This window comes from Clarias gariepinus, chromosome 10 (genome assembly GCF_024256425.1).
Source record: "Clarias gariepinus isolate MV-2021 ecotype Netherlands chromosome 10, CGAR_prim_01v2, whole genome shotgun sequence".
In the NCBI taxonomy this organism is placed as follows: Eukaryota; Metazoa; Chordata; class Actinopteri; order Siluriformes; family Clariidae; genus Clarias; species Clarias gariepinus.
In genome coordinates this window covers 2169084-2184759 of record NC_071109.1, presented here as the reverse complement: position 1 = coordinate 2184759, position 15676 = coordinate 2169084, and the positions used below count along the sequence as shown (strand labels likewise).

At 38.6% G+C, this 15676-nt stretch overlaps 1 protein-coding gene across 2 annotated transcripts in view; it reads left to right on the top strand.

The window, feature by feature from the left end:
- lingo2 (leucine rich repeat and Ig domain containing 2) overlaps window positions 1-15676 on the top strand; it is a 290114-nt gene that overhangs the window by 175547 nt on the left and 98891 nt on the right. For both annotated transcript variants that reach the window (XM_053506346.1, XM_053506347.1), the window contains one exon: window positions 7285-7370. The gene's annotated coding sequence lies outside the window, so the exon portion shown is untranslated. The remainder of the gene's footprint in view (window positions 1-7284; window positions 7371-15676) is intronic.

The following is a 15676-nucleotide window of genomic DNA, read 5'->3' as shown; positions in this document are numbered from 1 at the left end:
AAAAAAAAGAATACAATAAAATATTTTTGGAGATATTCTCATCTCACTTTAATTTTATAGTCATTTGCTTCTGGGAAAACCTTTTTTATTTTATTCCAGGCCTTTTACATTTGTTCAAATCTAAGTGTTCATCCAATTAAATGCTCTCCAGAAAGGCATACAGTTTGTCCGGCCCCTGGGGCAGGATTTGCACTACAGTAGCAATTCATTATCTCGTTAGCAGTAATAGCAGTGGAAAAAAAAAGGCTCTTGTTAAACGTAGTGCCAAGCTTGTTTTGATTGGTGCATCTGTTTTTTTTTCTTTTTATTATTTAAAAAAGAAGCAAAGGATTAAAAATTGAAGGCTGTCCAATATAATGTAAATTATTTTAAAACATAAAAGAAAGCAACAAGAAGTCAAAATAAAAATCGGTGTTAACTTAGCTGTACTGATGTCATGTCACGTCCATTGACAATGTTTTATTTATTTTTTTAAATAGAGGAATAATCTTGAGAAGCGTTCTCATTAATAAAACATCCTGAACTTAATGTTGTTTTCGCTAAAATATCACGCTTTGTTTTCTCTGCGTAATGCTTTGCTAAAACCAGATGAAGCACAAATCAATGCTGATACTGTGAAATACTCACTATATATATAAAATAAGATATCTTTTTAATATCTGAATATTATTGCTTGCTAAATTGAGAAACATGTTTTCCTTTGTGACATCACTAAAGCCACAGTAAATAAATCTTACTGTATTACTGTAATATTAAATAATATTTTTTTTTACAAATAAAAAAAGGCCTTGATGTTTATCTCACAATCCATGATGAATCTCAACATCAAACTGACTGACACGCGACCTTCCCGCTGACCTCTTTGGCAGAATTGTAATTTCAAATCCATGCCGTGATGAGGATGTGATCCCACACTTGAGATGCCTGCTGGAAAAAAAAAAAAAAAAAAAAATTCTGGTAAGGTCAAGGTCAGATCTGCTTTAAAACAAAGCGATGTTTTTTTTTTGCATCTGATCTGAATGCATTAGACGCTCTGTTCTCTTGTCTTCGGGGCCCGGCGCAGCGGGTGCTCGGGGTGCTGCGTTTCAGCCGAGCGTCATGACCTCTCTCCGTTTCCCTCCACATCACCACCGAATAAAGATAAACCAGAATTCAGCTGGGTTTTTTTCCTGCTCAGAAACGTGCCATGGTGGAAATAGCTCACTGCCTACATCACGCAATAGACACGCCAGCTTTTCATTATGGAAATTATTATTATTATTATTGCACAAGTTAAGTTTTTTCAACTTTTCTCTTAGAGCTCAATCCTCACAGATGCTCCCAAGTGCCTCTCCATCTCTGTTAAGTCTTCTTCTTTCTTTCTTTCTTTTAAAAAGACAAAGACAAAACCCTCTGTTGGACGTCCACTCTCAGGCCATGTCCACACGTAGCCATGTAGTTTTAAAAATATCTTTGTCCATACGAAAACGAAAAATTGTAAAGTGCTGTTAGGAGCGTCTCTAATCAACAGGGGGCCGATTAGAAGCCTAGACCTGGACTGTCTTTGGAGTTTTGTATGGAGCAGCCGTGAGCTATGAGTACATTCAGGCCGTTATGTAATGTTCGCTAATGCAATGTGCAAGTAACTGCACGTGTACTGTATGTAAAAAGTTAGATATTATATGTAGATAATAAAAATAATCAGGAGATAAATGAGATCAGATTGTGCGACCGTGTAAGGAGGAGTGTGTTTCCTTCTGCAGTAGAGCAGCTCTCTCTCCCTCTCTCTCTCTCTCTCTCTCTGGGTGAGATTACCCAGCGTTCCCTGCAGGAGGTGATGGTTAGTGCGGTAGATTTGTGCTGGTGAAGCTTTTGAAGCTGCTGGTGAAGCTCACTGATTTCTGCTTACAGCACGCTTCTCTTCCACACAAACGCAGGAGGAGAACTTGCCCTCGCTGCTGCTCAACTCCTGAATCAGCCAGAAGCTCCTGGGAGTAGTTAGCATGCAGCTACGATACACACGCATACAGGCATAGACACACGCACACACATGCACAAATGCACACACACACAGGTTTGTGGCTCATTGGAAATGGAGCAAGAAGGAAAAAAATGATGGAAGAAAATTTGTCACATGTGTGCACTAAATACGTATGCTGCAAAAAGTAATGGCACCCACCATGGCACAGGTGAAAATACATTAAAGCCTAGTTAAAAATTAATCCACTATTCTTTAAAAATAAGATTATAATAAATTCTACTTAGAACAGATAAAAATAAAAAAAAGGCGAAGCCTTAAAAAGTGTAAAACTTGTTTAAAAATAGGATTTTTTTTTTGAAGTGATAGTGAAAAATTATATATATATTATATTAAATAAATAAATAATTATTATTATTATTATTATTATTACGAAAGTATGGAAAAAAGTATTTGGGTGAATCTACTGCAGTGTTAGCAGACTCTCAGCATCATTCTGTCTTTCTTTCACCCGCTCGTGCCTTCTGATCTCTGCATCTGTTCATCCTAATATTCTCTCTGTGTTCCAAATTTCTTATCATGAAAGAAGAAGTGTGATGAAAAAGCTGCTGTAGAGGAGGTCGAGTTGTGTTGCTTTTGAGATGATTTCCCAGAGCAGAAATCAATGCATCTCTTCCCGAGCCCTTTCTGACCCACGCCTTTTAATGCTCTCAGTTTGATGAGAAAGAAGAGAGGGAAAATCCATCGCTGGATCACGAGCCAAACATCGATCCAGAGATATTTAAGGCTGAAATAATAGTTTGGGTTTGTAGTAGCAAGAGTTTTAGCTTTTCAAGGCTCGCATGATGCACAATACTGTACCACCGCCTGGCCAATTATAATAATAATAATAATAATAATAATAATAATAATAAAATAATAATAAAATAATAATAAGAAGAAAAAAAGATGAAGAATAGTACATTATTAGACATTATAAGACAACAACTATGGAAAAAAAGCTGAAATGACAAGAACAGGATTTAGAACTGTACGAGATATGATTAAACTGTGGAAGGACAGAGCTGAACCTCAACTTCACAGAAGAAATGCGGTAAGAAAAACATCCCGGATGTCCCAACCACTTGTTTTCTTTCCAGAAAAAAGTCTTCAGTTTGTTAGGTAGCATAAAGACTGGATCTTGGAGCGAGGGAAGACGGTCATTTGACCTGATGAGTCCAGATTGAGCCTATTTCAGATCGATGGGTGTGTCAGGGTAAGAAGGGAAGAACATGAAGCGATGCTCCCATCATGCATCAGGCAGTGTTATGATCAATGCAAGAAAGAAAGTGTAAAAAGAAAAAGAGAGAAAATAAGGAAGGAAGGAAAAAAATTTTATGTAAAAAAAAGAAAAGATAAAAATTATTAGTCAAGGAAAGTGAAAAAAAAGTTAGTTTAAAAGTGAAAAGAAAGAAGGAATGGTTCATGCCCCACTTAAAAAAAAAGAGTTATGTTTTTAAAGTTTTAAAGGGAAAAAAAACTTAGGAAATAGAAGGATACAAGCAAATTTGCACAAACGCAGAATTAACAAGCATAAAAGAAAAAGGAAGACAAGAGAGAAAGAAAGAAAGAAAGAAAGACATAGACAGACAGAATACTGCTTTAGTGAACAGTCTGCAGTAATGCTGCTCATAAGGATTAGACTTAACAAAACTCTCTATAAAACAGACTTTACAGGCATTTTTTCCCCACTTTCAGTTTTTAATCCAGACTCTGTTTAAAGTTATTTTAAATGTCAGAGCAATTTGTCTGTCGAAAGGCGAACATTGCATTCCAGCTTCAGAAAAAAATAACACTTTGGGGCTATTTTAGAGTGAAAAGCCTTCATGAACAGCGTTCTGAAAGGACAAACACAAGATTATTTTCCTTCTCTTTTTTTATTTTTCTAAGAAGACCTTATTTCTTTTTCCTGTGCTAATGGAGGAACAATAAAGTCAGTGTGTAAGAATCCAGACGAGGCCCGGGGGAAAATAAACTACAGATTTCTGCTTTTATTTCAGAACTTGGACGTTGTGATCATTCAGGTCAAGCAGCACCGCAGATGTTTCACACTCATGTAAAAACACAATCATAAGTAAAAAAGAAAGAAAACTGAACAGAAACTGTCCTTGTGGCTGTCAGGTTATTGTATTGAGATTTGTTTGTTAAACACACAGCCGTGGGCGAGGACCAGCCTGATCACTTCTCAATAAATTAAAAGTCTGTGGTGTTAATAAAAGAAATCTTAAGAACATGATAGATTTTTTTTTTCTTTAAAGAGCTGCTTTCTGTTAGTACACAAGGAGATAAAATAAAGCCGGGTGTGTTAATGATGTAATAAAAATAAAATCTGTACCTTTGTCTGTAAAGAAATGAACAAAGAGTTTTTAAAAAAGAGCCCTGGTTTCAAGGCTCTTCACAGTACTGAACAGCTCTGTTATGACTCTTAAACAACATTTATCGTATTACAGATTCCGGTAACTCTGCGATTTTTCTGCTGGTTGATTTAACAGCTGCCTTTGATACAGTAGACCATGACATTCTTCTGTCACGCTTAGAACACTGGGTGGGAATTAGGGGGACAGCTCTAGACTGGTTTAGGCCCTATCTTATTGATAAAACTTTTTCTGTTAGCCTTGGAGATCTTGAGTCATCATTAGCTCTGCTTACATATGGGGTCCCACAGGGGTGTATTTTTGGACCCCTTTCTTTATCGTTGTATTTGTTGCCGTGGTCCAGTTTCTTTTAGTTAAGGCACTTGGCAAAACTTAAACCTGTTTTGTCCTTTAGGCTGTTCGAAATAGCCATCCACGCCTTCATCACCACTCGCATTGATTATTGTAATGCTCTGTATTTTGGGGTTTCTCAGACAGGATTACATTGGCTACAGCTGATCCACTATTAACATCTACGCGTAATAGAGAACATATTTCTCCAGTTCTGGCTTCTCTTTATTGGCTCCCGGTACAGTACAGAATTTATTTTAAAATTCTCTTAGTCACGTTTAAATGTTTACATGGCCTTGCCCCTCCCTACCTCTCGGATCATCAGATAAACGTTTGCTGATGGTACCCCAGACCAAATGCAATCTCAGGGGTGATTGGGCGTTCTCTGTGGCGGCCCCCAAATTATGCAATGACTTACCATTGACCATTCGGTGTCAGTGTGAAACAAGTGTCACTCTGTTGCCTGTGTGTCAGTGTAATGAGCGTCACTTTGTCGCCCGTGTGTCGGTGTGTAACGAGCGTCACTCTGTCGTCTGTGTGTTCACAGTAGGGCTTTTGTAAATATTAATTACACTACCTACCTGACAGCTCTTTCTTTGTTTGTTTCTTTTTGAAATTTTATTGTTAATGAACTGAAACCACACACTTACCAACACAAGATTGTCGACTAAACAAAGGAAATGTCACAACAAACCGGTAAAGCATCTCAGCCGTGATGTTTTCAGTCATGCACCCGTGTGATAATAGAGCTTTTAATCATAAACTAACAGTGTATTAATCTCACTCACCTTTGAGGAATGCTATTCTATATGACTTTTTATTACCTACTGAATGCCAGCCCTCTTACTGAATTTACTTGAAAGAATCTCATTTGTAATTCAAAGAAATTCATGTGAAGTGAAAATGTATGGCATTATGAGCGTAAGGGATTTTTGTAGCGTTACTCAGTATTCAGTGAAATCATCTGGAATGGATGTCATTCATAACGAAGGCGTGTGAGGTCGGCTCGACCTTATGTGTGCTACAAGACCTCTTAAAAGTAACATCTATAATTCATAATAGAGCATGAACTCTATAAAATATGAAGCATTCTTTAACGTGCGGTAAGAGAAGAACAAAAATAAAAATATACAGTATTTACTTTTCAGATTTCTTTTCAGCAGGTCTAATGAAGCCTAATGAAACTTAATAATAAGGTTTTGTTTTGGATCTTAACATATAGATCATAAAAAATATTTTATAAAAGTAATCTTCATAATAGTTTCTTAAAGAAATAATCTTAAGGTGTGAGATCTTTATGTGCTAGATCCTCATGAGCATGAAGGGGATCCTAATGGGGGGCTAAAAAGAAACCACATCATGACCTAGATCAAAATAAGGAAGATATAATGAAGAGCATCCTTATCAGGTAGGTCTTGGTAAGGTAGATCCTATTGAGGGAGATTTTAATGTATGGGATCCTAATGAGACAGACATTTTATGGGGAGATGTTAATGTGGGTGACCTTAGGGAAAGGAAAAAAGAATCTTAATTTAAAAGTGTGTGTGTGTTCTAAATCCAGGAGATCTAATGATGGAGATCTTAGTAAAGCAGATCTAAATGACAGATGCTTTAATGAGGATCTTAAAAATGAATCCTAAAAGTGCTTTTAATCAAGAGCTCAGAACAATGGATGTGAATAAAAAAATCATTGTTATTAATTCTGAGGCTTTTATGAGAGAAATCAAGGACATTTTCCAAAGTGATATAAAAGAGTTGATCTTAAGTGATTGAAACTAAATGAGAGTATCTAAGGTAGAGGATGTAATGATAAACAAGTGCATTAAAAAAGATCGGCTTCAAATCAAAAGCTTTAAATAAAGGGATCTTAGTAACTTAAGTTTGATGGGGGACCAAAACAAAAAAGTTTAATAAGTGGATGTTAATGGGTTGGGGGGTTGGGGGGGGGGGTATAATGAGAGGGACAAAAAGAGGGGGTCATAATAGGGGAAATAAATGAGGAGATCTTACCAAAGAAAAGCAAAGGAGAGAGTGGGGTACATGATGAACCATACAGTCGGACAGGTAGTGCTAGATCTCGCAGTCAAAACAAACTTTACACAAGTGACCAAAAACAAACTTTTATTTCCTTCTTTATTTTAGGCGATCCTTTTTTTTTCACTGTCTGGTTCATCCTCAGCAGCTTTCATTAGCAATTCAGAGCTGGCGTTTGCATAATGCTCTATGTCTCTGTCCTTCGTCTCCTACTGGCCCACTCACAAAGCCTCATTAATGTCTTTCTTCTCAGACGTACTGAGGGCAAGAGAGTGACTGAGAAATGTGATTTATTTAGGATAGATAGAAATCACACACATACACACACACACACACACACACACACACACACAATCTGACTGTAGGATTGAGAGGCACTGTGTTTGTCCACTGAATATTGATTTCATAAAGCGGCCTAATTTTCAAATTCTATTTAAAAAAGACTTTATTAATTCTTTACATTATTGTAAAACTTTCTCTTTAACTATATTATTATTATTATTATTATTATTACAGTACTTATTTTTGCATGTGTTTGTTCCCTTTCAGATCTAAACATTACTAGTGAGAAGAACTGAGATTACTAAGAGCAGGAAACTACGCCATGGCTGAAAGGAAAATCACTTTTCTATGTGGTGAGTGTGTGGAAGTCTCTTATAACACACTCCCCATGATCTACAGTATACACTCTATATACAGGAAGTCATTGACTTATAAACAAGTTCCGTTTCTGGGAGCATGTTCATAAGTCGAATTTGTTCGTAAGTCCGAAAAGTGAGGCTAATACGCCTTTGACACAAACATACACTGTGAAGCATACCAATAATTGTGCCTAAGAAAATTAATCTCACACATTTCAAATGTAACAGTCTTGTCTCTGCACCTTTAAATCGCGAGGGGAATCCCAGACACTATTTTGAGCCGGTTTTCACTGTATTGGACTCTGAGAACTAAGAACTCATTACATCCTGTAATGTACATGTTTTATATGCCCTATACACACTATTCAATTAGATTTTATTTGTATATTGCCTTCAACAGTGGACTTTGTAGCAAAACAGCTTTATAGCAAAAAATACAAATATGAATTACAAAACATTTAAAGGAAAATACTTTACACGTCTCTACGCTATACATGCTTTACCCAATCTAAATGCTCTATATGGTGGACATGCTACAGTATACTGTATATGCTCTACACTGTATGTTCTATACACCATATGTGCTCTATACACTGTACAATCTCTATGCAACCTACACACTTTTTGTGTTATATGTTATATACTGTACGCTCCACATGCTTCATAGGCTCCAAACACTCTACATGGTGTACAATTTGTGTGTTCTCTACTGTACATGCACACACACTGCTTAATTATATATACATAATGCTACATGCTTTATATATGCAATATGCTTTACACAGTCTACACAAATCATGTACAGTACTGTACATGCTCACTATTTTATATTCCTTATGTCTTTCCATGCTCTATACACTCTACATGCTCTGTACAGTATATACACTCAACACATTCTATACACTCTACATGTTCTTTAGACATTTTACGTACTCTACACACCATATACATGCTACATACTTTATTCCCACTTTGTGCTCTACACACTCTTCACTTTATTGTTTATGATCAATTTAATATACACACCCTGTGTGCTGTAGACAGTTTATATTCTGCATATACATTTTACATGCTATATTTACATAATAGGCTTTATAGTATATGCTATACACAGGCGTGCTCTATAAATACTCTCTGGAAGGCTTTTTTTTATTCTTCACTCTAGAGGTTTATATTAATGCACTTCTTTAAAGGATTATCGTTTCTATACTGGAGTAAAAGCTCATTTGCATGGACATTCGCAGAGTGAACACTTCACATAAATATTCATTTAAAATAAATGGGAGGAGTCTTCAGTATCAGCACTTTAGCTAAAGGTTTGTCAGTAATTAAGAATGATCAGGATGTCAAGCCGTGTTTTTTCTTTCTTTTTCTTTTGCCTATTTTTTCTTTTCTTTTAACTTTAAAGAGAAATAAAATCGAGAGTCTGCTGAAGGGGGCACATATTTATCGCTGCTATAACGTAAGTGAGAAGTCATTTTGCAGAGGTTCCAGGACATTAAAAGTAACTGTCAAGTGAATAAATACTATAGGACATGCTGGTGAAAGGAAAAATAATCAACTTCAGCGTAGTGAGAGTAAGTAAGAAATTGTGAAGTTCGGTGCTCTGGGTCGTGTAGTTTACAGGAGAACACTCTTATAGTCATGTTTCTAGGTTTTATGACTCATTTCTCTTTGACTTTGACTGGAATATCAGTGCTGTGGAGTTACAGTGGATTGCATCACAGATAGAGAACATCGGAGAACAAAGACCCCCTCCTCCTCCTCCTCTCTCTCTCTCTCTCTCTCTCTCTCACGTTCACCAGCTGAAATATACAGTAACTCGATCAAAGTGCTTGCTCACGTAGATTTATTCAAGGGACCGCATAAACACCATAAAAAATAGTTGGAATAAGCAAAGAACAATGCATTTAGCTTTTTGATCCACATTAAATCATTCCCACATCACACACTTTACAGCCGGTGGGCATCTTCTTGTTGCACACATGACATCATGCTGAAGATCCGGATGAAAAAAAAAAAGCAATTGCAGAGTCTTTAAACGAGTACTAGTAACAATTAAGTTCGCTCCAGAGAAACAACGGATCACATCCTGTCATTTCGAACAGGGAATAATGAGGCCCTGTAACCCTGTGGCGATCGATGCACCATAGATTTCAAATCAATACTTGCTTGTGAGGGTATTACGGTTCATTTTAAGTCTCAGGATCTTGTGCCGGATCAAAAGATATCCCTTTTTAAATATCACACAAGTGCAAGTGCAAGGCAAAGATCTGAGAGGGGAAAAATTAAATATTCATTTTTTTAAGGCATGAAAAGTTTAAAGATATACACATAGTTCAGGATGCTGCTAAAGCTTGGTTGTTATTATTATTATTATCATTGTTGTTGTTAAAACAGGTTATTATTATTATTATCATTGTTGTTGTTGTTGCTTTTAATTTCCATGAAAAAATAAGAATTAGTTTTTTTTTGTTAATATTGAATTAGAACCCCAAACTTTGGTAGGTGAAGAACCCTTGTGTTAAAACCCAGCCAGTGAATCTATTAAACATTGTTTTATATGATCACCTGCTTCTGCACTGGCTTGATGTATATTTTATGTCACATAATATAAACGATATAACCTCTATGACTGTCCCTTATCATTAATGGGCCGGGTATTAGCAGGGGGTCGATATACTCTCTAGCAGGTGGCATCACTACAGCGTTTTCTGTTTCAGTGGTGAAATGTTAGTCCATGTATGTTGGTCCATATCCAGACCAGCTAATAAATGTAAATATAAAAAATTGTCATTTTTACCGCTGCATTTAAACTAAATAAGCTGTAACTAGGATTTCCGGCAACTCTGCCGTTTTTAACTTCACCACAGAGGTCAGGAGTCCACACCATGGCTCCATCACCATCCTGCCTCTTTAGCATTCAGAACAGATTGCGAAGTGCAATAAAAGGCATCCAAGCCTCTGTATCTCTGAGTTACTACAGTTTTATTGAGTAAGAACTGCTTCCTGGGAAAAGTTCCAAATCCTAAAATGACATGCAGCCAAAGCAGGTCTTTTATTCAGAATCTTGTTGGAGGTGTTTAATACGATAGTTCAAGCTAACAGGATGTTTTGAGCAACTTCCTACCCTGAGCCAGTACAGTCTTCTTACAGAGTAAGAAATTTCTTGCTGAACTGAAAGTATAGAAAATGTGTGAAAATATTAGAATCAGAATCAAAAGTGGAAAACTTACTTAAGCGGAAGTTAAATGTACTCATCAGATTGATATACCATCAATGGATTTGATTGCAAGCTTATTAAACTAAATGATACATAAGATGCCCCAATGGACAAACAGGTCTTACATTTACATTTAGGCATTTGGCTGACGCTCTTATCCAGAGCGACTTTCATTTTTATCTCATTACACATCTGAGCAAGTGAGAGTTAAGGGCCTTGCTCAAGGGCCCAACAGTGGCAACTTGGTGGTTGTGGGGTTTGAACCTGGGATCTTCCGAACCGTAGTCCAATGCCTTAAACACTGTGCTACCCCTGGCCCCAGGTCTTTTGTAGAAGGTCTTTAAAATTCAAGACTCCTCAAAAGATCTTTGGGTCATCTTCAGGAAAAAAAGATATTACTAATCACTCCATAAAGCCACCATGGGCATTGGTGCCTCAGCAATATGTTTCTTACTCGCCACAGTATGTGAAACACCTGGGATGATTTTCTGCCAATGTCCAAAACCCAGCCGCCAGACGCAGGGTGTCCTCAGTTACAGTACCCCACCCAAGCCTGGACAGAATGGGAGGCTTGGTGTCTGTTATAAGTCTGTGCATTAAAGGACAAATTATGTCTCCAGGACTGATGTCAAGCATCCTTATCCTGAAGTCACTGTAAGACAGTGTATATTCATACGAAGTTATTCTGCGTTCCAAGTTGTATATGGATTGGATGGTCTGCTGTGGTGACTCCTTCACAGGAAGACCTGTAGGAACCCCATAAAGAGTGCCTAAAAATGACTTTAGTACACAGAGGATTATTAAACTTAGCTCTGGAGACATATTTTAGGACTTTGACAAATCCTGAAGACATCCCTAACAGGTCTTCTATGGTCCTGAAGATGTCCTGCTGTGCTTTTATATACAATGTGCAGGATTCCAGGATGATTGTTGGATGGATACCTTATTAAAAATAAAAGATACCAAAGGCATCTGTGACTGGTACTTTGAAGATCTAAGTAGCCATGTACGTAGCAGTAAAAGGTATTGAAAATGTAATTTAGTACCGGCACTAGACACAAATATCCATTTTTAATCAAGTTTGCAAGTTTTACAATCCCCAAATAACACTTTAGTGTTTTACTGAGGCACAACTGGTGTATCATATTGTTCATTCCTTCTAACAGCTCTTAGAAGGGAATAAACATAATCCACAGACATTTTAGTTTTACATTTAATTTGGTAAATGTGCTGTAAAACATTCGAAGGTACGACAAAAAAAATAAATGAACATCCAAACAACTTAAGAAAAAATAATTACAGTAGGCTTAAAGAAACATAATGAAGCCTTAAGGTACGTGTCGTGTATTGTATACATTGCAGCATCGTCATTAATACTACTGTAAATCGTTTTATAATTTGCCATCCCAGGAGCAAACAGGGTCGAGGGCCGTGGTTAAAAGCCCAACAGTGGCCCCTGGGTGGTGCTGGGACTTGAACCCTTAACCTTCTGATCAATAACCCCCTGATTTTATAGTTGTGCCTCTGCTGCAGATAATAAGGTACAACATTCAGCTATTTAAGTGGATTAATAGAGACTCTGAGAAGCTGGTTATTAATCATGTGGATTCCAATTAAAGCTTCTTTTATGGATTGTGCTGGTATCAAAGACTTAGCAGGACACTCGTGAGTGTTTCAGGTATGATATTTGGCAAAAGCAATATAATCGTCTGGTTAGAATTGTACGTTTTTCCCTGAATGACTGTAATGTGACTGCTAGCATATTTCTGATGGACTTTGCCGTATGTGCCAAATAGCGTTAAATTTGTTAAGGAAAAAATTGTGTCTTTTGTCTTATTATGCTCCTCCAGCATTATTGTTCAATTAGAAACAAACAAATAAACAAAGACAATTATATTATCCTGGCACGCCCAGCACTGGTCTATAACAGACGTAGCAGGTAGTTGGTGTGTTGCTACATTATTGAGAAACACTGTAGATTAGTGACTAGTAAAATAATCAATTGTTGTGTTCGATGAACACGTGTGATTTTAGAAAACATATAAGCCCCGCTCTTGTCTTTACCTTTCGGTTAGCTCTAAATAAGGTTTCTCTGGGAGATTGCGTTTCCTCCCACGGTCCAGAGAAATGCAGGGTAGGGTACTAACTGGCAGCGCCAAATCGTCCAAAGTGTGTGTCTGTGAGTGTGTGTGTATATGTCGTAAGACTGTTTAAGGAAGAGGGTTAAATGGAGAGGCGCTGATACAGGACCTCCATGTGTAAAAAGCAAAAGACGATGCAAATCGATGTACTGTAAGGTGAAGAGTCATCGACACTAATGGGAGTAGTGCCCTTGGAAAGGAAATAAATAAAATAATAATGATGAATAAATTAATAAATTACTCAGGGTTCTGCAGAAGAATGAGGATCTGGTCGTCCTGCCTCGCATCCACAATGGGTGAGTTAGCCGCGCTAAAGACAGTCATTAGCGAACGTGATTAACACTGCTTTAGGGTCAACTCTGAGTCCAGGGGCGAGATGTCGAGCCGAGGTCGAGTCCGTAACTAGACTGCCAATGTGAACGTCTAACAATGAATATATCACGACTGTACATGTAATAAACAATCAGAATGATTAGCGGTTCGTCTTCGCTTCGGTGTGGTAAGAGAGTGCGAGCTGGAGGAATCGTCTCACTCTTACAGACAAGAGATCGCGCGGTTCAGCAGTTAGCACCAGCTAGGAAGGTGGTGTGTTTCAATTAAAACGGGACTTTATTAAAGAATGTAAGAGATTGTTTTTAGAGCTGGCGTGTGTATTTATGAGGCTTATGGACGTCTCTGATAAATCTTTACTGATTAAAGAAAAACTACACAACAATACGAATAACGCAAATAAAACTGAGGGATGTGAAAGAGGAGTGAGAAGAAAACCTGCATGAAAATAAATAAAGTGTTTCAGTGTGACCAGATGAACATGTGTGTGCGGGATTTGTGTGACCAGTTGAACCAGTGTCTGTGTGTGTGACCAGTTGAACCAGTGTGTGACCAGTTGAACCAGTGTGTGTGGGGTGTGTGTGACCAGTTGAACAAGTGTGTGGGGTGTGTGTGACCAGTTAAACCGGTGTGTGTGGGGTGTGTGTGACCAGTTGAACCAGTGTGTGTGGTGTGTGTGACCAGTTAAACCAGTGTCTGTGTTTGTGACCAGTTAAACCAGTGTGTGACCAGTTAAACCAGTGTGTGTGGGGTGTTTGTGACCAGTTGAACCAGTGTGTGTGACCAGTTGAACCAGTGTGTGTGACCAGTTGAACCAGTGTGTGTGGGGTGTGTGTGACCAGTTGAACAAGTGTGTGGGGTGTGTGTGACCAGTTAAACCGGTGTGTGTGGGGTGTGTGTGACCAGTTGAACCAGTGTGTGTGGGTTGTGTGTGACCAGTTAAACCAGTGTCTGTGTTTGTGACCAGTTGAACCAGTGTGTGTGTGTGTGTTCGTGACAAGTTAAACCAGTGTGTGTGGGGTGTTTGTGACCAGTTGAACCAGTGTGTGTGACCAGTTGAACCAGTGTGTGTGACCAGTTGAACCAGTGTGTTTAGGGTGTGTGTGACCAGTTGAACCAGTGTGTGTGTGTGTGTGTGATTAGTTGAACCAGTGTGTGTGGGGTGTGGCCAGTTAAACCAGTGTGTGTGTTTGTGTTCGTGACCAGTTGAACCAGTGTGTGTGGGGTGTGTGTGACCAGTTGAACCAGTGTGTGTGACCAGTTGAACCAGTGTGTGTGGGGTGTTTGTGACCAGTTAAACCAGTGTGTGTGTTTGTGACCAGTTGAACCAGTGTGTGTGTTTGTGTGTGTAACCAGTTGAACCAGTGTGTGTGTTTGTGTGTGTGACCAGTTGAACCAGTGTGTGTGTTTGTGTGTGTGACCAGTTGAACCAGTGTGTGTGTTTGTGTTTATGACCAGTTGAACCAGTGTGTGTGTTTGTGTTTGTGACTAGCTGAACCAGTGTGTGTGGAGTGTGAGGCCAGTTGAAGTGGTGTGTGTTGTGTAAGTGTGTGTGTTGTGTCTTGTGTACAGTAGTAACGTGTTCCAGCGCTCTGAGGTTTCAGTCTTGTGTGTATTAGGACAGACGTGTGGTGCGTCACGTCCCGTCAGCAGGAGGCGCCGGAAAACGTGATCGCGGGTGTATCGGCCTGCGTCTCTCGGCGTCGCTCTGTTGTGTTTGTGTAACTGATGTAAAAGGCGGAGATCGGATTAAGCGGAGGAGATCTGGTGTGATTCAGTGTTGGAACTAATTAGCATTGGATTTATTCCCCTGTGTGTGTGTGTGTGTGTGTGTGTGTGTGTGTGTGTAGGTTTTACTTCATCTAATGAAAAATTCATAGGATTTTACAGAGAGTGAGATTTCTATAGATTTCAGACAAATGAAAGAGGAGAAGAAATAAACCAGTAGACTGAAACCCCGCCCATCACCTTTAACCCGACCAATCAGAACGCAGAGACACGGAACCTGCAAGAACAGGTGGGGTTAGTAATGAGGAGGTCACAGGACTGGGTGGGTTTAAAGGAAGAAAGAACAGTGGAAAAAAGAAAAAATGATCAGTAAAGGAAAAGATGCTGAGAGGAAAAAGTGCAGGAGAAAGAAAGAAAGATAAATGGATAAATAAATAAATAAATAAATAAATAAATAATCAATGAGTTAATGAAGTGAAAGGAAGCAAATGACAAAAGGAAAAAAAGAAAGTGACGGAGGAAGAAAGGATTAAACACACACACACACGCACACACACACACACACATCACACTGACACACCTCAGAGAAAACCTGTGTGTACCTATGTCTCTTACACCTGCACACCTTTTTGTAGATGATGTGTGTGTGTGTGTGTGTGTGTGTGTGTCTGTGTGTGGACGATGTAGGTATTTATTCTGCACACACAGCATTTGTGGGTCAGCAAATCCAGATCGTACTGTAGTTCGTGCTGGAAAAATCCAAGCAGGTCAGACCTGTAACTGTGATTAGATTCATGTGTTCAGGTCTGGAGGAACAGGTCTGGGCGTCTGGGCGTCTGGGTGTATCAGACAGAGGCCCCTGGAGACGGCAGCAATAC